This window comes from Talpa europaea (genome assembly GCF_964194135.1).
Source record: "Talpa europaea genome assembly, chromosome: 9".
Classification (NCBI taxonomy): Eukaryota; Metazoa; Chordata; class Mammalia; order Eulipotyphla; family Talpidae; genus Talpa; species Talpa europaea.
The window spans coordinates 37,292,946-37,319,903 of NC_140076.1; the positions used below are offsets into that span (position 1 = coordinate 37,292,946).

The 26,958-nt window shown below is 43.6% G+C and overlaps 1 protein-coding gene across 2 annotated transcripts in view; it reads left to right on the forward strand.

Annotated features, from left to right (window-relative positions):
- SLIT3 (slit guidance ligand 3) overlaps positions 1-26,958 on the forward strand; it is a gene marked incomplete at its 5' end in the record, with an annotated part of 602,061 nt that overhangs the window by 69,403 nt on the left and 505,700 nt on the right. The gene's annotated exons all lie outside the window — the stretch shown is intronic.

Sequence of the window (26,958 nt, forward strand, 5' to 3'; positions counted from 1 at the left end):
ATGGGTAACCCCATTGAGTAATCATAGTATGTCAGTAAGCTGGGAAATCGCCTATCATAGTAATTTTCTCTATGAAGCAGTCCCTCCTTATCTGCAGGGAATATGTTCCAAGACCCCCAGTGGATGCTTGAAATGAAATCTCAGATAGTCTCAAACCCCATGTAGACTGTTTTTTTTTCCTTTCTCTGCATACAAGCTTTATGATAAAGTTTAATTTGCAAATCAGGCACAGTAAGAAATTAACAATAGTAACTAATAATAAAATAGAACAATTGTTAACACTGTACTGTAATAAGAGCTATGTAGTACCCTCTCTCTCTAAATATCTTATGGTGAATAATATTTTCAGATGGCAGCTGACTGCCAGTAACTGAAACCTCAGAAAGTGAAACTGCAGACAAGGGTTGGAGGGATGCGGGGATGAGGAGGTGACAGAACTCCTGTACCATCTAATTGATGTAGCACCATCTAAATGATATCCTCATGTGTTTAGCACATTTGTATTTCCTTGTTTAATCCTTACTGCAAACTAACAGGGTCCTTCTTATTATCCTCCCATTTTATCAGTAGGGGAACTGAGCACCAGAGAGGTGAGATTATTTGCTCCAAGTCTCCCTGTTATGAGAAGTGAAGGCAGGATTTGAAAGCAGCTCTCTTTACCTCAAAAACAGACCATCTTGATTCTATGTATCTTGATTCTATGTATCTTGATTCTATGTATATTTTTAAGATCTCAATGATAAGATTTGCTTGCAAAGTCAAAAACCTGCTTATTTCTGTACTTTGTAGACAGAATTTGAAGATAGCACCCAATGTGGAGGATGCATCTCTGCAGCCTCCTTCTTTCCCTCCCAGATAGTCATCCCTGCAGACTGCATGGAAGATACAGAAGCCGCCATGGCTACAGAAACAGATCTGAGTCAGCCCTTGGTAAAAGGGAAACCTCTTCGCTGGTTTTATTTTTCTTGGTTGATTTATTTGACAAGGACCCATTTTGTACATCATTTTGGAATTTCAAAATCTTTTTTTTTCAATTGCCAAAGGTCTTTCTTAAAAAGCCCAAGAAGAAATAAAAGAGAGCCTGTGTGTGCTTCTCTTGCATGTATACAATGTATTCTGAATCCCAAGCTCTGCCTTTTCACATTGTTTTCTGACCCAGAATCACACAGGTTGCAGAGCAGGGGCTGAACAGAGGTAAATCTATCAGGTAGGAGTCAGATTTGCTGTAATCCCTAAAGACACATCTCTATCCCCATTGTTTGACTTGGCAGGACACCTACCTAGCTAAGCCCCTCTGAGGAAGAGCACATGAATTATTCACACCCCAACAGGGCTTCTCTAGTGATATTGGGTATTACAACTAGCCAACAAAGGAAATGTTCCCAGCTCTGGCTGGCTGCAGATTCAATTACTCTTGGTCTTTCTTTACCTGGAGGTCTAAGAAGCCCTACTCTGACGCCTTCGGCAGCAATTCCAAGTGTTTCTGGAGTTGTGGCTTTGGCAACAAGTCATTTAAAGAGGCATCCTTCATCCTGGCGCATGGCATGTCAGATGCGATCAAAACAGGCACCGAGCTTCCCTGGGAACTTTCTCCACTTTAACATGTGTTTCAGCTGTGGGAAAAACAGAGTAAAAAAAAACCTCAGGCTGAATTTACAGTTGCCTTTAATAACCCATGCAGCTAAATTTATTAGGTCACAATGCCCCTTTGAACTGTGTCATGGAATTTTCCATGTACAGTCCAGTTTCTCCGGTGAGAAGCCGACCTTCCCATTTGGTTTTGTTTGTGTCCTTGTTGCGTGAAATCCCATTCCTTGGCCATTTTGGTTAAGAACTGGCTTTGATCAAGGGTGGGCTGTGGGGATTCCAGCATGGCCCTCGATGCTTGTATCTGGAAGGGGAGGAGGTTGTGACGAAGCACTGACGTCTACCCAGGTGGATTGCCATGTATACACCTACTTGAATGATCTGGATCTGCAAGCACTCTTCCTCCTGAGGACACTTAAAGCAAAATTCTGCTTCATATTTTGCAAGCTCTTTTCTCCTGAGTGCTTTCTTGTTTTGCTAAGAATAAGTTAGAGCATAACTTTGTCAGTTTCCTTAGACCCTTCTCATTGAACCAAGGAGTTCAGGGCTAAGATGTTTTTTCAATAGCTTCCAAGTTTCAAAGCCTAGACATCAGAGAAATAATTAGCTTAGATCTTAGAATATCTTTTTTCCCCCTCTTCATTATAATCCTGACAAGTAAAGTTTGGCTAAATGGCACCTGAGATCAAATCAAATCAGCAAATTGATATTGAGCACTTACCATGTGCAAAATTCCTTGCTAGCGGTGGTAGAAAATAGAGTTCAAGACACAATGGAGTCTATTGACTTCTGAATGATTATTTTCCTTCCAAGTGCATCAAGGTGTGACAGACATAACATTTTAATTTCCATTTTCATGGATTTTTGGGTGATGTATATTAGATAAATAGCTCTTCAAAGTTGTGGCCTTGTCGGTAGTTTTGCTTAGAATGAGCATAAAGCAGGCACTTAAGTGAAATAAAAAAAGGGGGGGGGGGAGTTAATTTACAAAAGCATGTTAGTTAAATAATAATCGAGATGATTCCTAGAAATGATAACAAGGTAGTACTTGAATGATTAGACTCTCAAAAGCCACTATCCTAGATGTACTTAAACACATGTTGTCCCCAAGTAAGCAAGTGGCTTTACTATTCAGGGAGGTAAGCCTAGGGCCTTTGAGTATTTGACAATACCTGGTCATTAGCTTGCACGGCTCACCGCACAGCCAACCCATAATGGACTTTTAATGAAATTGCTCACACACACATCCTTGTGTACTCCCCATGGTCCGCACAGCAGGAACACTAAGGTGTAGACTACTCCCTGAAACCTTGACTCTCTGAGTGAGGAGAAGATGTGGCGGTTCCCATTAATCACTGCACATCTACTCTGTGCATTAGCATTGGGAAGGGGGTGCTGGGGACAGAGTGGGCACAGCTCCAGGAGCTGATGACAAGTGGGCAATGGAAAAGGAGGGACAGAGGGAAAAACATGCCTGGAGGCTGCTGACCTGATGTGTTCAGCTAGTGGTAGCCCATCCCCTGCGAGAGAAGTGGTGAATAAACCCATCACGTGCCCCTCCGAGGAGCCTTAAACCCATTCAGATGTGTAATACTGTTGAGCGCAATGAATAGACTAACAGCATCTTGGCATCTCTGCGGTGACTAATTTGTGGGTTCCCTGATTTTGTTCTGAGTTAAGTGGTCTTTATGTTCCAATTCTGACAGCCCTGAACAGTGATATATTGTGTCCATGATTCTGCCCAGTTTATTAGCGCTCACATAATGACAGCCAGTTGAATGGGAAGAAGTGGTGCATAAACAGAACAGCCAGAGCCAGAGGGGAAGCACTCATTTCTGGGCCATATTTGCTGTGAGGTAATCATGAGATTTTCTCCTGTGTGAGCCAGGGTTTTGAACCCTGAAACTTAGGTTTACTTTTATACTTAAAGTGCAAGTTTGCTTATACAGGGTTACGAAGAACTAACACAAAGTCACCTTAGCCTTTTAGAGAAGTTGAATTCTGGAGTCCTGACCCCTCAAAGTGGCCAGGGTGGGATCCACTGACTGTGATCTCAGGAGTCAGCACAACACACCCAGTTTAAGGAAAAGCTTGAGGGTATATTGCAGCAATTGCTTTGGCCCTAGAACCAGCTAGGTTGGCCAGTACAGAAAGTAGCAGTTGGCAGTAGGAGCCAAGTTCAGGGTCAGAAATCAGAAGTGGAGCAGTACTTGGGGGCAGAGAGATCCAGGTGGATGCATTGGGTTTGTCCTAAAGGGTGTAGCTTCTCCTTGTTGACAGGTGTGCACTGCACTTAGAAGGGGGAGGAGCTGATTTGATGAACCACTTTGGGGTGAGCACATGACCCCAACCTTATTTCTCTCACTAAGTCCACATTTTGGTGTTGCTGTTATTATTGACTACTGTTGAACTTGAAACAGCAGGTAGTGTATAAAGCTCATAAGGATGAGAAGTTAATCTCATTTAAGTAAGTGTCCCTGCTTTACTTGATTCTCAGTTTCCCTCCCCAAATGTAGTCATTATCTTGTCTCTTTTGTATGCTTCCAGTACTTATTCATATATAACCTTATGCACATGTTCTATGTGTGTACATAAGATCTCATATACCATATCAGAGATGTATCCATAGGTAGAGAAGATTATTATTCATCTGGTATGGTTTCAAGGAAGCCAAAATGTCTCAGAACCAAAATCAAAAAAAAAAAAAAAGAAAAAGAAAAAAATTCCCTAAGCCAGAATCCAGGATTTTTTTTCAACCATTTGAAAATTATTCTTTAGATTTTGAAAATTTATTAAAATGTTTTAAAAGCAGTTTTATGTTCACAGCAAAATGAGGGGAAGGTGCTAGATTTCCCATATACCCTTTCTTCTCTCCTCTCTCCGTAAGCTTCTCCCATTCTCAGTATACGCCATTGGAGTTGGACATTTGTTATAATCAGTGAACCAACACTGACACACCAGAATCACCCAAAAGTCCATACTTTACATTACTATTCACTTTTGGTGTTTCATATTCTATAGACTTGAATTTAGATTTAAAACTTTCTTATTAAAACTTCTCTTGCATTTGGCTAAGAACCATCTGCAAGTTCAGGAATGAAGAGGGCCTGTTTGCAAATGGGTTGATTTCAGTGGGCCCCTCAGCCACATAGGACACTGTGGACAGAGCAGCATGGGTTGGGGTTCCAAAGACAAGGCAAGGGCTGAATGAGAAAAGACATGAGTCAGCAGGATCTCAGGGCAAGAGCAGCCAGGAGACTACTAGCAGGATCTCAGGGAGGCAGCCAGGAGACTGTACTAGAGAATTCAGGGCTAGGACAGGAGATCATAGGCTCCATGTTTGCCTCTGCATGGGTCTCAGCACACACAGAGACATCGCCTCTCTGAAAGGAGAGGCTGATTGACAAATTGAGGGTTTAAAAGGCTTCTGAGAACAACAGAGGAGGAGCCACCAAAGAATGCTCATCTATATCCATGTGCCTGTCTTGGTACTTGTCATGATAAGCTGCTAATTTGATTTCATCCTTTGAATTTCGTGTTTCTGTTTCTCAGGGTTGGAATAGGCATTCCAGAGTCACCACTTGCTTGTAGCTGAGACTGAATAAGATGAGAAGCCTTCCCTCAGGCAGGGTCTGAAATCTATACCTCCCAAGGTAGGCTGGGCCCTTTGCTGCCTGCCTGTCAAGCCCACCCTTTTCTCCTCTGTGCAGCACAGATAGCTCTAGACAGACAAGATGGACAGACAGCAGGAGAGCTGTGAATGAGAGTTACAGTCACAGATGATGTGAGAGGTACTCAACCAAATTCCAGTTACCAGCAGTATGATGAGTTGCGACAAGTAACAAGGTTTCCAAGCCTCAGTTTCACCGTCTGTAATGTGAGATTAATACTAGTCTGTACCTTACAGGTTGTTGACAGGGTACAATTAGTTAAAGCCTATAGTGCCTCAGAACACTGCTGGTTAAGTACTCAGAAAGGTTCAGCGTTATTGCTGCCCTTCTTCTGGAACTTCATTTGGCCTCTCTTGTCAGCCACTGGCACGGATTTTGCTAGAAGTCGGTGAGCCCAATCCAGTGCTCTTTCTGTTCCTTCTGGCCATAAACCTCTGCTGGGCAGGGCCTGAGGTTGACCTGATTCATATCTGCCTCTGTCCTTGGGAAATGTGTCCTACATGGCCCTGGTGTGTTTGCTGATCTAATCAGGAGAGTGATTCAGGGCCCATTCCAATGTTTACGTTGGCTCTGGGCCTAATCTTGTCTGTCTTGAACTGTAAGTCCAAGAAGATGGGCCAGATCTTGTTCAAGTGCTCTGCAGGGTCAGAGCCTCTCAAACATTTGGAGGGCTAAACACATCTGGGTAGGGCGGCTGGGTTGTTGGTAGCTTCATCTTAATGTTACCAATTCCTGCCTGTGTAAACATTTTGTTACCTACAAGGCAGTCAGTAGGACCGTCATTTTTGCCTCCTGTTTTGGGCACTGGATTTTTTACAACCACTGCTGGCATTAATTGGGCACTTACCATTACAGGCTCTGTTAACCACTTCCATATGAATAATCTTGGGTAAGCCCCAAAACCACCCGATGAGTTGGCTTGACTGCTAACCTACCTCTGCCTAACTGAGGCATCGCCATAACTGGGGATGTTAACTCATTCACCTAAGGCCACAGATCCAGTAAGTACAGAAGTAGTACCAGGCAGGGGTCTGTGTGGAGTGTTAAACCCTCAGATTCTCATGTTCACAAGGTACTCATGAGTCCCCTGAAGACATGGCTGACAGCCAGAGGTGGGTTCAGTCCATCTGGGGCCTGGCTGGAGAAGCTGTTATTTCTCACAAGCTTCCAAGCAATGCTGATGCTGCTGGTCCCTCATCCATGCTTTGAGTCACAAGACACCAAATGGGAAGCCAGCTGACCTTACTTCAGTGTGTCATGCCTGGCAGTCATCGACTCATCCACACTTGGGGAGAATGATGTCACAAGTGGCTGTCAGCAAGTAAGAAGCTAGACCCTGTGGGACTTTGACGGTAAACATGATGAGGCAGTTTCTCTGCTCTGAGAAGACTAGGCCTGGTAGCCCTTCTCCTTCAGTCTTTGATCCATCCTCCTTATCCAAGAGTGGGTCCTTCTGTACCCCTGGACATCTCTATTTCCTGAGTCTCAACTGGGTTCCTGGTTTTGGGGCCCCAGGAAAGTCACTATGATCTTTATTTCATACGCTAACCGCTTATTCACACCCCATCTCTGATCATAGTCTCAGAGCTCAGATCTTTTCAGGAATCTGATTCCTCTCTTAGCTGCCGCTTTCCTTTGGTATTCAAATCCCAAATTGACTTAACCTGCATACCATCCATGGCACCTCCACCTTCTAAAGCCTCTAAAAAGGGACAAGACCTTGGTCATCTCTTAATAACATGAGCTGTTACTTGTTTGATAACTGTTTGTTACTTAATTAAGCTCTTGCCACTGTCTAGAAAAGGCACTGTTACTGTTGCCATTTTTCAAATAGTGTATACAAGGTCAAGAGACTTGTCCAAAGTCACACAAAGAGTGAATTTTGGGTTTACTCCAGGAGTAAACCCAACACTTTTACTCCCAACACAGGTTCAATATTGCCTCTCTCCTTCCTACCCATCACTACAGCTGGAGTCATCGCCATCAAACTTTTTCAATTATTTTTTCATTCACCAACCACCTATTAAGCCTCTAGTATGTTCCACCTTCATGCTAGGTGCTGGAGATGCAAGACAGGTTTATCCCCACTTGAATAAAGTTTGATTTCAATGATCACATTATTGCTACAGTTAACCTTGCAACTTTTATCTGTTAGTTTAAACCAAATGAACTCACATAACCCACATGGACCTCATTTTTTTCTCATCAGTAAGTAGAGATCTTATTGTACCTACCCCACAGGGATGCTGCAAGAATCAGATGAGGTCATAGATCGCACTGAAACATAGTAGATGGACACTAAATCTTACTTGAAATTGCATGTGAATTAAATTCAGGTTCCTCAGTGTGCTTCCCGAGACCTTCATTCCAAACACCCATGTAGCACCCAGAATGAAGCATTGCTATTCTTCAGGTGTGATGCACTCTGTCCTGACTCTGTGACCATAATCAAGGGCTATTTTATATCAGTGTTTATAATATATCATACCTCTTCTCCACTGCCAAACTCCTTCCCACTCTTCAAAGTCTAGCACAAATATTGCTTTTTCCAGTGAAACTTCACAGTAAGATCAACTCTGTCCTTCAGAAATGCCCTAGCAGGAGAACCAGGAAGTAGGAACTTCATTTCCTTCCTGCTTCAGAGATTCCAGTAAGAGTCTTGTCTTTTTGTCTTAAGGGATCTTTTTTGCCATAAGACTGTGACCTCCAACATCTTGGGATTGTGGGAAATATTTCAGGTGAACTGTGAAAGGAATATGGCCACAGGTAGGCTGGAGTCACAGTAGAGCCTGTGCACTGTTTCATTTTTTCATTCATTTCAGCAAACACCGTGAGTGCCTACCACACGCTAGATGTTGAGGAGCCGCTAAAGAACAAAAGAGCAAATCCCCCTGACTTCATGGGATTTGTATTTTAATGGAGGCCCCTAAGCATCCCAAACTGTAGTGGCCAGGGTCTCTAACTTTTTGTGGGACCCACATAGTGTTTGTGGTGATGTGTCAGGTTCTCCTGAGACACTGCACAACTCAAACATGCTTCCCAAATCCAGCCATCCTGTACTGGGGCCCCAAGTGCCTCAGTCATGGGACCCTTGGATTGCCAAGTACTTGAACTGTGGACTCCTGAGACCTACACATGACTTGTTAGATGTTCTCCCCAAGAATTCTGCCCTACATACACATGGGGAGTGAGCAAATGCCTCGGAGTCATCATCTTTAAACAAGAAGAAACAAATAGCTCCCTGTTTATACCCCAGCTTCTGGTCCCCACACCCATTGCTGCCTTGTACCCTTGGCTCACATAAGAGCTTAAACAAAATCTAGTTCCCTAAGGCTGGGGGAGGGGTGGAAAGTAATTTTTTTTAACCTACTCAAGGTCTTGTCCAAACGAGTTGTCACCAAAAAATGAAAGCCAGATGTTATTTTAGTGAGAAATAAATATGTGGCCAAGCTGCGGATTGAACCTGAGGTCTCCCTGGATCGTTTCCACGTGTGTCAGTAGCTGGACTCCCAGGTATCCACCGATGCTCTTGCTTTAGTGCTTTAACTGAGGCACAGATCACACAGATGGCTAATGAGCAATTAATACCCAAGACTCCCATCCCAACATGGAGATGCCCATTGGGCTCCTAAGTCAGTTTCCAGTCAGCACTGTGAGCTGCCACCAGACTGCTGAGTTCAGGGTGAGAGAGGCAGAGAGACCCGTGTCTGGAAAAGGGGGGAAAAGGCAAAGGCAGGCTGAAAGTGCCGCCTCTAGCTTCTCAATGAGGGAACTGCTTTTGTTGGGAGCCCTTAAATCCTCATGGGGAACATACTTCAGATAACCATCGAGGAATTACAGATGAAATCAGGGCCTCAGAGCAGAGAGCGGCCCTTTGGGGTTTAACATTACAGCGTGTTCTTCCCAGAGTCTGATTCAATAGTGAGCTTTCAGCCAAAGGAAGTGTTTTCGGTAATTGGCCGAATCTCCGTAGGAAGACTGCTGGGCTTGCTACTGCTTCTATCAGAGCATTTCTCATCTCTTGGATTTTTCTTACACTTTTTAAGTTCTAGATACAATCAATTGTGCCTTGGCCTTTGAAACATGACATGCTGGTATTAGAACTTCTTTGCAAGGCAGAAAAAAATGTGAGAGAGGGGAAAAAGTGATAGAATGGATCTCAAAAGCTCAGTGGGACCCAGAGCAGAGAGATAAACCCTTGAAAAAGAGGCAAGCAGCTTCTGACCCAAAGATTGAGGGTAAGGGAATTAGAGGTGTAGGTAGGTAGGCAATCTGAATTATGGTTGTCTGACCTGGGCCTGGGTTCAGGCCCACCACCAAGATGCTGCAGGAAGAAGCCAACCCAAGTAGCTGGATGCAGGTACCATGTGAGGGCCTCTAGGGAGGAAGGGTCTGTGAAGAGCAGGGCAAAGCCCTATCTTTAAAGGCCCTTTTTGAGGGTTTCTCCTATGTAAATTGAAGATAACAGTTCAGAATTCATTTTGAGGATAAAATGGATTAAATATTGTGAAGTACTTAAAAGAGTTGCACTTAGTTAAATGCTATTATTATTATTTCCAAGCAGGCATGAGGGGTCAGGAAAAGACAGTTCTTAAATATGAGATTCATTTATTCATATCTCATTCAGTCTTCCTTCTTTAGTCAAGAAATCTTTACTGAGTCCCTGGCATATGCAAGGTACTCTTTTAGGCTCAGGGATACTGTAAGCATGTATCAGGTGGGACGTGGGGCAAACTGTAGCCTGGGGCCTTAATCCAGCCCACCCTCTCTTTTGGTAAAGTTTACTGGAATACAGCCACACCTACTCATTTATAGATGGTTTATGGCTGCTTTCATGCTACATTAGCAGAACTGAGTAGTTTGACTGACAGTGTAGGACCTGCAAAGCCTAAAGTAATTACTGTCTGACTCTTTACAGAAGATGTTTGCTGACCCTGATCTACAGAGACCTTTCCTTACAGTGCTTACTTCTAATGAAAGAAGCAAGTAAAGGGGAAAATACAGTATAGCAAAATAACTTCAGATGACCTTAGGAGCAGAGAGGAGGACCAGTCAACATCCTTGAAGAGAGGCTGACTCAGCTGAGATCAAAAGGCTGAATAGGAGTTGTTAAAGTAGAGAAGATGGGAAAAGTGCTTCCCCTGATAGAGGTAATAGTTGCAGATGTCCAGAGGTGAGAGAGTGTAGGGTATGTTCAGGACTCAATGAAATGAAATTTGTCCTAGTTGAAGGGACAGAGAGAGGACAGACACCTGGCACATCATTTTGAAAGTAGTAGAAGCTTTGATTTTCTGAGGACAGTGGGAGCTGTTGAAAGGATTTTCAGCAAGTGGGGAAATGTACACTATACTATTATATGGTGATCATTTCACTTAGAATATGGAGGATGGGTTCAAGAGCTGAGTGGGAGGGTGAAGATCAAGACTAGAGGTAAGAGGGCCAGTGAGGAGGCCAGTTCAGTAATGGAGGAGGAGGCATGGTATTCTGAACTAGGGGAGTAGCAGTCGAGTGAGGAGAAGAGAATGGTTTGGAGACATATCTAAGAGGCAAAGTTCATAGCACATCAGAGTGGGTACACATGGGGGGCTATCTAATGAAAATGAGTGAAGCATGGAGGAGGGCCACTTCGTGAGATGGGGACCATGTTGGACATGCCTATGCAATGTCCATGAAATGGCAAGTTGTCTTTTTAGAGCAACCCGTACCATCTGCTCATGTATTCAACTTTAAGACTGGAGAGGAATATTTAGATATCTGAACAAAATTTTTCTAGGGACCAAGAAGAAGACCCAAGGGAGGCTGCCCCTGCTCTGTTCCAGGAGTAACAGGGAGACTGTGGCTGCAGCAGAGTAAGAAAGTGGAAGAATGGAAGAAGGGGGAATTTGACAGGGCTAGCAAAGTGTTTAGATAATGTAGGGATGAGTCCTATTGCAGGGACCTTGACTTTCACTCTGTGTGAGTTAGGAGCCATTAGAGAGTTGTACACAAAGGAATGACTTGATTAATGAGGATTTTGAAAGGACCGCTCCAGCTGGTAGTCAAATAAAGAGTGTGGGGGGGTGAGGGCAAAAGCAGGGAGTCCAATCAGGAGAATATTGCAAATCTGAATGTAACTTCTCCATCTCTGTATTAGTCACTTCTCCCTTCTTCACTCAAAAATCTTTATTGAGCCAACTAACCAACTTTGTTTTGTATAAACAATCTCAGAATTTCAGTGGTTTACAAAAATAAATATTTGTTTTATTCGCATGTGGATCATGGGTTGGTTGAATTTGACTGATTGCAGCTGACCTCAGCAAGACTTAGCTGGAGTTGGATTCACACTCTGGATTGGGCTCAGAATCTTCCATGTGACTTCTCATGCTCCTTGTGCTGTGGCTACCCGAGGCATATTTTTCTCATGGCACATGGAAGAAGAGGCAGATAGACCAAGCCAAGTCACACAAAACATAAAGCATCTGCTCACATCACCTCAGTAACCTTCTGTTGACCAAATTGAAGTCCATGGCTAAGTCTACCATCAGTGGGACAAGGAAATATTCTTTAATGGGAGAAACAGCAAAGACACTTGGCCAAAATCTTGGGTGTATGATTCCACAGTGGAGAAGAAGGGAAGAATTAGAAACAAATACCAATCTAGCACATCCTCTCTATTCCCATTGTCCTCAGGCAATGTCTCCAAGTTTTGACTTGTTAACTTTCTATTACTCCATCCATTCCTGGCTCTCTTCTTCCATTCACAGGCTGCCTCAAACCGAGATCTTCATGTTCTGCCCCACCAACTCTTATTTCTTCTTAACATACCCTTTACCCTGCCCGACTTAACGCCTTTCTTCATGTTGATCCTGCTCAAGACACTTCAGTGACCACCAACTAAGCAATGTGGCTCCTCAAATGCCAGTAACTTCTGCCCCTCTTTCATTATTTTTGTCAACCTGTGTAACACCTGTACCATTATTTAATATTTTCTTTTAACTGCCTTAGGTTTGACTTACTTTCGCCCCTTAGACTCATCTTGTTGTAGTGGCCAAGATAGTCATATATTTTTTCCTAAAAACATAAAAATATAGGTTGAATAAAATAAATGTGCTTGTGCACTTACCCTCTGAAGTCACTAGAAGTCTGATCACTGCATTTGGGGATTTAGTGGCCTCCCACAATCCTCTGCAACTTCACTCTCCTGTCTATTCTTCACTCTTTTTAAGATTTATTTATTTATGCATACAAGAAGTGGGGTGTTAGCCATAGGTGTGTGGGGGTGTGTAGTGGCAGGACATGGGCACAGTGCAGGTTTTCTGATCCCATGCAGACCGGGTAAAGGAGGAGTCAGAGTCCTCAATGGTTTTGCAGGCTTTTATTGGGATTACCAGGTACATGGCAGGCAGGGGTGGTGGGGGGCCGGGAGGCTGGCAGGCCTCCCAGCCCCCAGCAAATCTGCACTCTCTCTGGGCTCTCTGGCGTTCTCTGCTTCTGCTTCTGCTTCTTTGCTTCTCTCTTGGCTTCTCTTGGAGCTCTGCTCGCGTCCCTGTGACACCGCCCTTAAAAGCACAGTCTCAGCCCAGGTGAATCCCATCTACCTATGCCCACACCCTACTCCAGGTGCCTGCCATCAGGCATGCATTCAGGACCTCAAGGATCCATCATCTATCCTGATGGCGGGAAGGCAGAAAAGCCTGACATTTTCTTCACCCCACGGTCCACTGCCTCAGGGTTTTCTGCCATATAGTCTTCATATATACAATTTTCTTAGCAAACATAAACAATGCAGCCATGGCCCACAAAAGCAAATACATCACAATATAACAACAATATACAACAGAACACAAATAAGTCCAGGCAGGGCCCCAACCTAGTGCAAAAGACAATTATTGGTACCAGCAGATGAGCCTCCAAATCTGCTGCCGAAGGCACTGCTCATACGAGGGAGGGGAATCACTCATGGCATCTACTGTAACACACCAGGAGCCGTCAGGCTTCCTGACCTTCTCTGGCTGTATTTCGGCTACAAGCCACACACAGCATCCACCCCCAGGATGCACTCACTCCTGGATTGGGGATTCTCTACTCTTTGGGGGTAATCGCCCAACCCTCAGGGTTTCTGTCTACGGTCACTCCAACACTCGGCTTTCATGGCCACCAATGCGACACGCAGACCCCTGCACTCAGGCCAACCCACTGCACAAGCACATGGGTCAGGGATCCAAACTCTACATTTGGCTTGGGCTCCACCGCAAGCCACGTTCCCCACCTGTCCCCCAAGGACAGGTTCCTCAGCCTCACTCAAGAATGAGCAGGGCATCACCCACAGGTGATTTTACGAGATTCACTGTCCTGCCTCAGCTTACTTAGTGCTTAGCAACCACTCAGGGCTTCCCAAACTTAGCATCAGTACCAGCTTTTGCCTTCTCAGTTGGCTTTTCTCCTCCGCCTAGCTGCTGGGCATACACAGGCTACTTTTGGCATCAAGGCCCACTGGCCACCCCCAGATTCCCAAAAAAACATAACCTGCCAAGGTCCTCCACCTTCTGGTGGGATTGTCAGTCCAAGTTCATCAGTCCAAGTCCATTAGGCCTTTCCATCAGCACTGGCGAGCTCCGAATCGCAGTCCTCTCTTCCTTGACGATTCTTGCTGCCTTGGGGGTCATTGGCTGGTCCTCTCAGGGGTCGTTGGCTGGTCCTCACGGGCATCTCCTTCACGCCAGGTCTCATCCTATAGCTCCCGGACCTTGTCTATCTCCTGTGCCGCCATGATGCCTCCAGCATCATCACAGGCAAACAGTCTGTTACAACTCCTTAGTCCCTCCAGGTCTTTGGAGGGCTCCATACCCGTCTGCATGGATCATCCTGCCGACTACGCCAATTGTAGTGGCAGGACATGGGCACAGTGCAGGTTTTCTGATTCCATGCAGACCAGGTAAAGGAGGAGTCAGAGTCCTCAGTGGTTTTGCAGGCTTTTATTGGGATTTATCAGGTACATGGCAGGCAGGGGTGCTGGGGGGGCTGGGAGGCTGGCAGTCCTCCCAGCCCCCAGCAAATCTGCACTCTCTCTGGGCTCTCTGGCATTCTCTGCTTCTGCTTCTTTGCTTCTCTCTTGGCTTCTCTTGGGCTTCTGCTGGTGTCCCCGTGACACCGCCCTTAAAAGCACAGTCTCAGCCCAGGTGAATCCCATCTACCTGTGCCCACACCCTACTCCAGGTGCCTGCCATCAGGCATGCATTCAGGACCGCAAGGATCCATCATCTATCCTGATGGCGGGAGGGCAGAAAAGCCTGATATTTTCTTCACCCCACAGGGTGGTGAGAGGATTCACCAGAGAGAGTGAGGAGCAGAACAGGCAGATCTACTGAAATACACTGCTAAGGGGAGCAGTGGGTGGGACAGGAGAGGTCTGCTGTGCCATGTGAGTCAGCTCTCTGGCTGGCAGGGAAATCAAACTTGTGCTGCACTGGCTGGCAGTAGTTTGATAGCACTATATTTAACCCCTGAGCCACCAGGGAGGCCCTTCACTCTTATCTCTACCTGTTTCCACTGCTGGGATGTCCCCTTAGTGTCTGAAAAAGCATTTGCCTCATACTGCCCTCTGAGTCTGGAAACCCCTACTTCTTTCTCTCCACCTGACATTCAAGACTTGCCTCCCCATGTATCCCCTGGCCTTCTGCTTCACTTCCCCTCTGTACCTATTGCCCAGTGTTCCAGGCCATGCTCCTCTCACTGTTGATCTTAGTGACTAGACTCACAAATGCCCAAGCCTCATAGGACCTGTGCCTGCCTAGCATCTCTCCATCTACCGCCCAGGGATTCTTCATTCTGCTTATTAACGTAGATGCTGTTTCTGTGTGGTATCCCATCACCGTTCTTTTGACCATGTATTCTCTCTGTCCTTTCCCTATGTTTTGTTCCCTCCTTATTCCCTTTTTTCTTTCAAGATGCTAATCAAATGCTACCTCCTTCCTGAAGCCATAAAGACTGCTTCCCCAGCAAGCTGTGTTTTCTTCTCACTTAGCACATGTCACATGTGCCTATGGTCATGGGGTATTTATCTTCCTCTCCCACCACACTGATGTAAACTCTTTAAGAAGAAGTTCTTGCTGCATTTTGTGACCCAGAACATAACAAAGGATAGGTTCTTGGTAACCATTGAATTTCTTAATCAATTTATGAATTTGGTGGTTTGAACATTTTATTTCATAGGACTGTATGTTGTTTGTGGACAGAGCTCGTGCCTGCTCCCTTTGTGCTGCTCTAGGTAGGAAAACAGGTGCTTGCTAAAATTGCAGTAAGATGAGTGCTGGAGCTGGCTAAAGTTGACCATGAAAATTGATGCCAATTAAGATAGTTTAGCTCTTCTAAGCCCTTTCAGGTGTAAGCAGATTTTGAACACTAAATGCATAGTAATTTTGATTATTGAAGGCAAAGAAGGCTGTGTTTGGAGTTCTTCAGCTTTGTGCATGATTGAAAGATAGAATTTAAGTTAGGCAACTAGTCCACTCAACATGGTGGGGGGGGCGGTGTGTGTGGGTGTGAGTGAGTGTGTGTGTGTGTGTGTGTGTTTAAAATAGAGAAAATGAGAGATAGGGATCCAGATGCCAATACACCTGGAATCTATTTGTGAGGATCACTGGTTCAATCCACAGCTTGGGCCATTCATTTATTTCTCACTAAGTGAACATCTGGGATTCAGTTTGAGATGCCGACAAGTTTGGATGGGATCTCAAAGCCTTGGTTGGGATGGAGAACTGCTCAGCCAAAGTGGGAGTGAGAGAGGTGAGCAGGGGCTCTTAAACTATTCTGCAGATTTAAGTTCAAATTCAATAGCCAGAGGGTCAAGAAACCCTTCCCATACTGGTAAAGCTTTCCCCCCAAAAAGGAATTAACCAAAGAAGATTCAATCAGATCAAAGCAATAAAGCAATTTGAAAAGTGCCCTCTTTCCCCTTTCACCCAGTTCCCTTTCCACCCTGAAGTTCTAAATACAGCCACGTATCTTCCTTTTTCTAGGGAAAGAAAAAAAACTTGGACCAGGAAGGAAATGCTATGAGAAAGTAAAATTCTAATTAGGTATAGATGAGAATTGGTCACAGATAATTACTCTACATTCCTTGGCTCATGCCTGAGAAAGCTTAAAAGATCATTTTTGTTGCTAGCTACATAGACAGATATCTAGATAGCTAGATAAACACACAGAGAAGCGTGCTGTCATTACCAGTCCTGCCGAGTGTGAGTGTTTAGGACAGAAATGAAAGGGAAATGTGGCATTCACAAGCTAGGAATATTTGAATCTTTTGCTGTGAGGCCTGCCCCCCTTCCCCCTTTTTATTTTCTTTACACTTTCTCAGAACAAAAGAAATGGCCAATGGGTTCAATTAGGATCACTTTAAACAGTACACTTGCAGAAAGTTTTTGCTGAGTGGAACCTGCCCTCTGTGACATCTACCAGCTAGAGTGTTTCTTCTACAATTTGCATCTGTCACTTTCCACCTCTGGGTACAAGGGTTTGGAGACTCAGGTGAAGGGCCTGGCATAATGCAGAGAGAACACGGGAAAAATCTGTGGTGGGTTGCACTCAACCATTCTGTTCAGAACCAGCTTTGCTGTACTATTTAAGGGACCTTATGGGGGAAATAATCTGCATAGGTGCCTAAAGTACTTTTCTCTTAATTCTTGGTAGAAGTGGATCAACATTAAGCTTGGGCTGCTCAAGGCATACTTAATATCTTGATGGAATGTGCTTTCACAGACTTTTAAGGAATTCTCCACCTTCCTGCCCTGCCCCCAATATACTTTCCCCTATACATCCTAGGAGCACAGGCAAGAGAGTTAGCATTTGGGGGCCTTCTGCCTTTTCCGTTTAGCACCCCTCATTTTGCTCATATGGAAACCTCATACTGAAATGTTGTTGGAACCCTTACCCGCTCTCTGGTTTCACTCAGTTCTGAATCTGTGCCTACTGCCCCCCTTACACCCCTCTCCCACTCAGTTGGTGGGGCCCTCATACTGCATATGCTCAAGCACTTTCAAGCTCTGTGGCAAACATGTTCAGTCCACAGTCTGCACCTTTGTGGTGGCAGAATTCATTCATCTTGTTTGTTCCTTAATAATTCTGTGGGCTAACTGAAGTAAGTATTCACTCACTCATTCATTCATTCACCCAACTGACCAACTAGCCTGTATTAACTGAGCACCTACTAGTTGCTAGAAACTGTTCTAAGCTCTGACTTGGAGTGAACAAAACAGACAAAAACCCCTCTTCTCATGGTACTTCATATTTGAATGGATATTTAGTAGATATCATTATCGCCATTTTTACATGAAGAAGCCAAAAACAGTAGAGAGGTTACATCCTAGGATACACAGCTCATTTACAGTTGGAGTCAGAATCCAAGTATCCAATCCAGTGCTCAGAAAAAGAAGATTAGGAATTTTAGTATTATCTCATCCAGCCCCTGATTCTGTTTATATAGAAAACCAAGGTTCAGAGAGGTGCTATGTTTGAGAAGTCACACAGCTCTTGGTGACAGAGCTAGAACCAGAATTTAGATTCTTTAAGCCCCAGCCTTAGTCCCTGTTCATGAGTTCTTGGACCCTGTAGGGTCCTGTAATTCACCAACTCTGTCATCTTGTCACTGTCCCTTGCCCGCCTGATGGCCTCTGCTATAGTCTGTTTGGGACAGTATAAGAAAATGCCATGGACTGGGGGGCTCATAAACAACAGAGATTTTTTTCCTCACAGTTCTGGAGGCTGGAAGTCCGTGTTCAGGGTACCAGCAGGGTCATGTTCTTTGAGGGCTCTTTTCCAGTTTGCAGACAGCCAACTTTTTGCTCTATTCTTTATTAGTGGAAGTGACAAGGTATTTCTCTAGAACTTCTTTTATAAAGGTACTAATTCTCTTCCCAAAGACTGCCCTCATGCCCTAATCAAGTTGCAAAGATCCCAACTTTTAATTACCCTGGAGGTTAGGAATTCAGCATTTGGATTTAGGGGAGAACACAGATTTTTAGACCAGAGCAACTTCCTTGACCAACATAGTTTTCATGACCCATTTTATGATTATTCTAAGCACAGTCTCTCAACTCTCTTGCCCCTGACTTCCTGCATCACAGTTACCTGGATAAACCCTAACTTTGGTGAAGTTCAATCTTGGGTTGTTTACAACTGAGATGTGCCTGGAGAATAAACACATGCTTAAGTGGATGAATCTCGATTTCAACTCAGATTGCTGACCTGGAGGGGACTTGCTGCTGCCTGCCAACCCTCAGTCTTTCTAGGCAACTATTTCTCACCTTCTCTCTGCAGTCATCAAACACCTCATTCCCCCCTCCTCAGTCTCTGCTGAGGATTTAGCTTTCCTTCTTACTTAGGAAATAGTATTACTATCAGGAAAGACTTTGCATGGACTCACCTCCACCTCTGTCTTATGCTGGCCACAACCTTTTCTACCTTCCCTGCTGTGGCCACAGGTCACCTGTCTCTGACCCTGGCAAAGGCCATCACCACCACTGCGCATGGGCATGGGAATGTCCCCTGTTACTTATTCATGAGGCCCACCCTAAAATTTCTCCCCTCACCTCCTTTATCATCAATTTCACCTGTTTTCTTTCATCAGCATATAAGGGTGTTGGCAATTTCCCTAATCTTTAAACAAGTCAAAACAATAAAATTATTCTTAACTCCATCTCCCTTCTAGCTCACAACCATCTATGGTAGACCCTCTCCAAACCATTGCTTCTCCTTTTATTCTGCTTCTACTCTTTTTATTTGCCTTTTTTTTTTTCGATTGAGATAATACTGGGATGCCCCATCAGGTATTACCATGATAGTGTACCCACCACCAACTCACCAATAAACCATTGTGCTTCCTTCCCTCTTTGTCCTTACACCTCCTCCACCCCCAACCTTGTCCCCCTTGTTGCTTAGGTTTTGTAGTTAGCTATCAAGCATAGTTTATAAACTTGTCTTTATCTGACTATTAGTTACTTTATATTCTACATATTAGTGACACCATCCAGTATTTATATTTCTCCTTCTGACATATCCCTTCAAGCTCCATCCGTATTGCTACAAATGGTATGAGTTTATCTTTTTTGATCTTTTTGATCTGTTTTGATCAATGAGTAAGCCCATTGTGTATGTACACCATATCTTCTTGATCCACCCATCTTTAGGGGGAGGGTAGCTATATAGGAGTTGAATTGCTGAGTGGAATGGCAGATCCCTGTTTAATGTTTTGAGTCACCTCTATATTGCTTTCCATAGGACTGGAACAGTTTGCATTCTCACCAGCAGTGTAGGAAGGTTCTTTTTTCTCCATATCCTCACCAGCACTTGTTTCTGTTCTTTTCAATATGGGTCTTTCTCACAGGTGTGAGATGGTATCTCATTGTGATCTTGATTTGCATTTCTCTAATAATAGTGATTGTGAACATTTCTTCATGTGCCTGTTGGCAATTTGATTGTCCTCCTTGGAGAAGTGTCTATTCAGTTATTTTGCCCATTTATTTTAGTTGTTTTTTTAGAGTTTTATGAGTTCTTTGTATATATTTGATATCAGTCCTTTGCCAGATGTATGGCTTGCAAATATTTTCTCTCAATCAGTAGGGTGCCTTTTCATTTCCATTATGGTTTTCTTTGCTGTGCAGAAGTTTTTAGTTTGATGTAGTCCTGGCTGTTTATATACTCTTTCATTTTCCTTGCTGTTGGGGACAGACCCTTAAAGGCACATATGCTGTTGGGGACAAGTCCTTAAAGGTACATTTATGTCATGAAATGTTTTGCCTATGTTTTCTTATGTGTTTTATGGTTTCATGTTTTGCATCCAAGTCCTTGATCCATTTTGAGTTGATTTTGGTGTAAGGTGTGAGATCATGGTCTAGTTTCAATCTTTTGCATACAGTTATCCAGTTTTCCCAGTACCATTTATTGGAGAGACTACCCTTTTTCAGTGTATGTTTTTGGTTCTTTGTCATCAATTAGCTGCTTGTGCATATGTGGATTTATTTCTGGGCTCTCAATTCTATTCCATTGGCCTCTGTGTCTGTTTTCATTCCAGTATACCAGGCTGTTTTAATTATTATAGCTTTATAATATAACTTGAGGTCTGGAAATGTGATACCTCCATTTTCTTTCATCATTGTCAAAATTGATTGTGCTATTTGGGATCTTTTGCAATTCCATGTGAATTTCAGTAGTATTTACTCCAGTTCTTTGAAAAATGCCATTGATATTTTTATTGCAGATTGCACTGAATCTGTATTTTTTTTTTGGGTAAGATGGTTATTTTGGCAATGTTCATGAAAGGGAATATCTTTCCATTTATTTGTGTCTTGTATTTCTTTCAATGATGCTTACAGTTTTCTTAGTATAGATCTTTACCTCCTTTGTTAGGTTCACTACTAAGTATTTTTTTTTTTGGTGTAATAGTAAATGGGGTCACTTTTTTAATTTCTCCTCTTCTATCTCATTGTTTGTAAATAGGAAGGCAACTGGTTTTTGTGTGTTGATTTTATACCATGCCACTTTGCAAAACTGATTGTTTGAATTAGTTTTTCTGTGGAATATTGAGGGTTCACTATGTTTATTGTCATGTCATCTGCAAATAATGTCACTACTGTTTTTCCAGTTTGGATTCATTTTATGTCTTTCTTTTGTCTGATTGCTCTAGCTAGAACTTTCAATACTATATTTAATAGCAGTGGTGAGAATGGACATCCTTGTCTTATATCTTAGTGGAAAATTTTTCAATTTTTCACCATTGAAAATGATATTTTGCTATGGCTTTTATTGTGTTAAGTTGTGTTATGTTTATCCTCAGTTTCTTGATGGTTTTCATCATACATGTATGTTGGACCTTATCAAATGCCTTATCAGCATCTGAGATAACCACATGTTGATATGATCATGTGGTTTTTATCTTTTTTTTATTGTTGATGTGGTGAATTATGTTGATTGATTTTTGGATGTTAAACCATCCTTGTGTTCCTGGTATGAATCCCACTTTATCATGCTGTATGATCTTTTTATTGCATTGCTGGATTCAGTTTACTAGGATTTTATTAAGGGTTTTTTTTAAATATATTTATTTATGCATACAAGAACTGGGGTACAGGCCAGAGGTGCAGGGGGTGAGAGGATTCACCAGAGACAGAGGAGGGGAGCAGAACAGGCAGACTGACTGAAATACACTGCTGAGGGGAGCAGAGGGTGAGAAAGGAGAGGTCAGCTGAACCATGTGGGTCACCTCCCTGGCTGGGGATAGAACTCATGCTGCAGTAGCTACAGATTGTTTCATAGTGTTGAAGCTTAACCCCTTGCACCACCAGAGAGGCTCTATTAAGGGTTTAAGCATGTGCATCATTAGTGAGATTGTTCTGTATTTTTTTTTCATTTGTGTTGTCTTTATTTGGTTTTGGTGTTAGGATAATTGTTGGCCTCATAAAAAGTATTTGGAAGTATACTTTTTTTTCAATTTTTTGGAAGAGCTTGAGCAAGATAGGTATTAATACATCTTTGAAGATTTGGTAGAATTCACTTGCAAAACCATCTAGTCCTGGACTCGTGTTTTTGGGAGAGTTTTGATTACTGTTTCAATTTCTTGCTTGTGACTGATTTTTCAGCCACAGATGATTGTATAATTCTAAGAATTTGCCCATCTCTCCTAGGTTATTGAATTTGTTTGCATATAGATATTCATAGTGGTCTCTATTTATACTCTGAATTTCTGCAGCATCTGTTGTGATTTCTCTTTCATTTTTTATTCTTTTTTAAAAAAAATTTATACAAGAGCAGGAATACAGGTCAGAGGTGCGGGAGGGTGAGAGAATTCACCAGAGACAGAGCGGGGAACAGAACAGGCAGACTGACTGAAATACACTGCTGAGGGGAGCAGTGGGTGAGACAGGAGAGGTCTGCTGCACCATGTGGGTATCCCCCTGGCTGGCTGGGAATTGAACCCACACTGTGGGGGCTGCAGACAGCTCCATTGTGCTGTGCTCAAACTGCTGCACCACCAGGGAGGCCCTCATTTTTTATTCTTATTTGAGATTTCTACCTTATTTTCTTTGTGATTCTTGCTAGAGGCTTGTCTCTTTTTCCCTCAGGTCACTTTGGCACCTTCCCCAATGTGGGTCCGGGGTGTCACCAGTCTGGGCAGGCAGTGACAGTGTCGCACAGAAAGTTGAGAGGCCTCTGCCAGTCTGGGCAGGTGCTGGAGACATCTTGTGGAAGGTCATGAGGCTTCTGCTGGTCTGGACAGGGCCCCTGCAGGAGGTCAGGAGTCCTCTGGCAGCTCTGACACCCTTCCTGACATGGATCTTGGGTCACAGCAATCTGGGTGGGAGCTGGCAGGGTGTTAAGAAAGGTTGTGAGGCCCTTTTTCTACTCTTTCTTGAACCACTTCAGTTCATTGTCCGTGCCTGCCTCTGTACCAGGTTGCTGTCTCCAGGTCACCAGTAAGCTTCCTATGTGCAAATCAGTCCCTTCCTTGCTCTCTCATTGGGGTCCTTTCTCTTCACTTGGCTTCTATAACTCTATTCTTGCTTCTCCTTTTACCACAGAAGCAACTCTTTCTTCCTCTCTCTGGTGTCACAGGGGATGGACTCAGTCTGCAATTCTCTTTTCTTCTTTATCTTCATCTCCCTTGGTGGCCATATCATGTTTTAAATAGCATCTGCATCTCTGTCTTGGTCTTATCTCTGAAGTCATTCATAATTGCCTACCCAACTGTCTATGGGTGTCTACACTTGGATATTGATAGGCATATCAAATGTGACATGTCAAAATCTGCCTATCCCCCTTGAACCCTGCTTTTTCCCCATCCCCATCCCAACTGATAGCAGTTTTAAAGTTTCAGATACACAGTCCAACTCCTCAGTATCAGCCCTGATTCCCCTCCCTCTCTCTCACACCTCACCTCTAATCCATCAGCAAACCCTGTCTACTCTACCTTCAACATGCTTCCAGTTTAATGCCTCTGCAGCTGCAGTTATAAAGGTATAATGGGGTCAAGAGAATTCTTGGAAAGGGGAGGAGCATGTGCAAAAGCTCAGAGTCAGGGGAAGAGGCAACACCGGGTATTCTCACGGTATTATTATCGAATCTTGGAACTCCCTGCCCTTTTGGTCCCATTATAAAATGTTGGATAAAGAGATGTTGGTGGGGATCTGAGCTTTGAGTACTGCCAAGTGGTGTGGGTGTCTGGAATGGATCTGGTCAGCTGAGGGACACATGTGACTGTTAAATTGCATGTGTGCTATGCCTACAGTGTCTGTTGTATTGTGTGTGCATGCATCACGTTCACATGCAGGAATTGCTGTCTGTTTTCTGTCACCCTAAACATGTTTTCTTGGAGTCTGAATCTTTAGTATTTTAGTGTAGCTCCACATACAATCTGCTGAGGGATTCCCAGATACCCCTACTCGTGACTTTAGTCCTGGATAAAGCAGTTTCCTGCATCATTGAGGGCAAAAATGATTCAGACATTATGGGTGTGCCACCTTGGACCAAGAGGACACTCAGTACCCTTTGGCTCATGCTCTGCAGAGCCACTTGTATTCTGCAGAAGCTGCATTAAAAAGTGCTTCTGCCAGTCTTTGTCCACCAACCCCCACTTCTCCTGAAAAAAAGTCCTCTGGAGGCATGGATATTTGGACATCTGGAAGCAGCTGGGACAGAGGTCAGAGACAAGCAGGCTCAGGCCACTGATGTGCTTTGCTTTCCTCCTAACAACCATGTAATTGGAGGAAAATTGGTCCAATGTGAGGTGCAGAAAAGTTCAAAAGGCTGTTTGGGGGTCTTTGTGCTTGTTTTCTTGTTGGAATTCTGAGCTGGATCCCAGAAAGGTGAGGTGATGTATAAGCCCCAAAACTCTCTAGAACTGTGCATTTATCTTGATACAAGGTCACTCCCAAGGGCAAGCAGGTCTGAGAATACCCTTTGGAATGTTCTGCAGGCACTTGGCCCATTAGGTCTGAGAGGAGATTAGAATAATGCTCTTAATAGATGGTTCAGTATTCCCTTTCTGCCCTGGGGCCAGTGATTTCAGGCACCCTCAAAGCCTTCATCTGAAACCAAAGAGGCAAGATCATTAAATAGGTCTTAGATAGTAAAGCCAAGAGTAAGTTTCCTAGTCTGCTGTGACTGAGTTTCTTGAGCTATAGAATAGGAAAATACTCCTTCCTGGGGTTGGTGGGAAGTATCCTGATAAATCAAGCAACAAAAATATTAAAGAAGCAGATTGGTGGAGGGCTTCTAAGCTCAGGATTTGGTGTCAGAGAGCTTTACCCAAACCTTATTCATCAGCTGTCCGACTTTGGGCAAATTACATAAGTTCTCTGTGCTTCATTCTCCTTAGGGAAAACAATGACAATAACAATATCTACTCCAAGAGGCACTTAAAGAAAATTAGGTGAAGCATATAAATCATCTTACCCAGAACTTAGCACCCCACTTGTACCCTGTGCTGACTGAGAAAAAAAAAGGAAGGAAGGAAGAAACAAGAATAAAGAGATCATTTGTGTTGCTTGGATGCTAAGACAACTTGATTATGTAAATATGCAGGTGTCCCTGTAGATTTCCCAGCTTCCTTTGCAGTTAGGTTTGTGCCATGTGACCAATCTCAGCCAATAGGCTGAGGGCAGAAGTGAGTGAGTTACTACAAGTCAAAGAAGTAAAGAGCTCATGTGACTCCTTCCTCCTGATCTCCTCCCACCACCCTACACATGTTCAGTATAGCACCTTACAAACTGAGTAGTATTCTCATGTGCATACGGAATTCCTCTTTGCTGTGGTCTCCCAGTGAGATTTTAATTTGTTATTGCTAATAGACTTGCTGACCAATACAGTCATCTATGAGGAGAAAAAAAATCTGTATTTCTGAACTTCATAAGATGTCTGGGGAAGATGATAATGGTAAAAACAGAGGCTGTGGCAGCTAGCATTTATTGAGCCTGTAAGGACTATGCAGAGCCCTTTGCAAATGTTAAACCATTCAACTATCTCCTGAAGTAGATGGTTTGCTATTAAGTAATTGTCTTCCTAAATCAACTTTTAGTTACTTTTTTTAAAAAGCACTCAAACAACTAAATGAGCAACAAACAACTAAATGAGCAACAACCTACCTAAAAAAAAGACAAAGAATTTTAGATTATGACAACAAAGTTACTTCTACAGAAATGTCAAAAACAAAGATTGTTAATTGCTAATAGGACATTTTGAAGTTACTCACAAAAAAATAACAGATTTTTCTTAAGTCAGCTTAAATGTCATTGAGCAAACACTGAATCCCCCGGAAGACAAAATCTCAGGTCAACTTGCTTTTGACTCATCAAAATAAATTGTAATTTGGTCCACAAGTGCTATTAAAAGGAGGCCCCATTTCATCTCAATAAGACTGCTACCAAGAAAATAGACATGATTTTAATAAAAGGAAGCACCAATGCAAAGAAAGTCAATCACTCCGCTAAGGTGGCTGTGGGTGATAGGTAAGCAGGCTTTCTTCCTGCACATGTGGATACCATTTTAATCATGGCAGTGATATAAACCAACAACCATCAAGATCAAGTTCCTCACTGACCTGATCAGGTTACATCCAATTGATATCACGAATATTTGCATAGTAGGAAAAAAATGCCTGAATTTGATTTACTCAACAGGTGAGGAAGCTAGGAAAACACGAGGCCATCTATGACTTTAAGGAACGAATCTTGGAAACAGCCCCAAATCAGGGCTCTCTGCCATTTTGACTCTGCCCACAGCATTCCCCTGTGTCACCTGTGCATCCTCATGGGTGGTGGTGCCACCGTTAAGCTGGGAGTTGAGGCCTCTGCACTTCATATCTGACCTTGCTGGAGCATGCCATTAACTCTGTGGCTTCTGTTTGGAGTTCAGCTGGAAGGAAGCTTCAGGCTGCCTCTACATCTCTCCATGGACCCACTGGTTACATCCTTCCGTAGGAGCTTCTGTCTGAATACTTTTAGACATATTGGTATTTCTGAAAGCACCAGTTGACATGGCAGGCATCCAGGCTGCCTAGGGGAAGGGACCCAGTTGATTTCATTACTAAAACCTGCAGTCAGTCCTGGTGACCTTTAGCATCTGTTAACTTTCTCCCTACCTCTGGCCTTAGCTGGGCAGCTGGACACTCCACATCTCCAGGGAAAAGGAAAGGACTTGCTGTGCTTGAGCCCTGACACAGCCTGCCACGATGCCCTTATGCCCCAAAAGCCTCTCTTCCCAGGAAACTGAGCCCTACTACCTTCTTTCCTTGCCTGTAGTGAGGCAGGTGAGTCTGGAATTCAAGATGTTTCTGGAGGATGCAGCTAGACACAAGTAGGCCTTCTGGGAGCCCTGTTCACCTTTGAACAGGATGGCTCCCCTCACCTACCCCAGTAAGGCTATTGATTCTGCAGATTCCCCAGGTTTGCCATTCCTGCTTAAGATTTATTCATGAAATTTCACAGACTTCTTGAAAGACTAAAGCTGTGCCTAAAGCTGTGTCAACTGAATTGGGACACCAAAGAGGTGTTAGATGTGTTTCGCACTCTCAGAGACCTTCAGAACCTAAAGGGAAAATAAGATCCTCACACTAGAAAATAATTCAGGGTAGTCTACAATGAAGACCTAAAACTACATAGCATCATTAGCCATAGTACTCAAGAATACAGGTTGGTATCAAATGTATGGGTTCAAATCAATCACCATCACGACT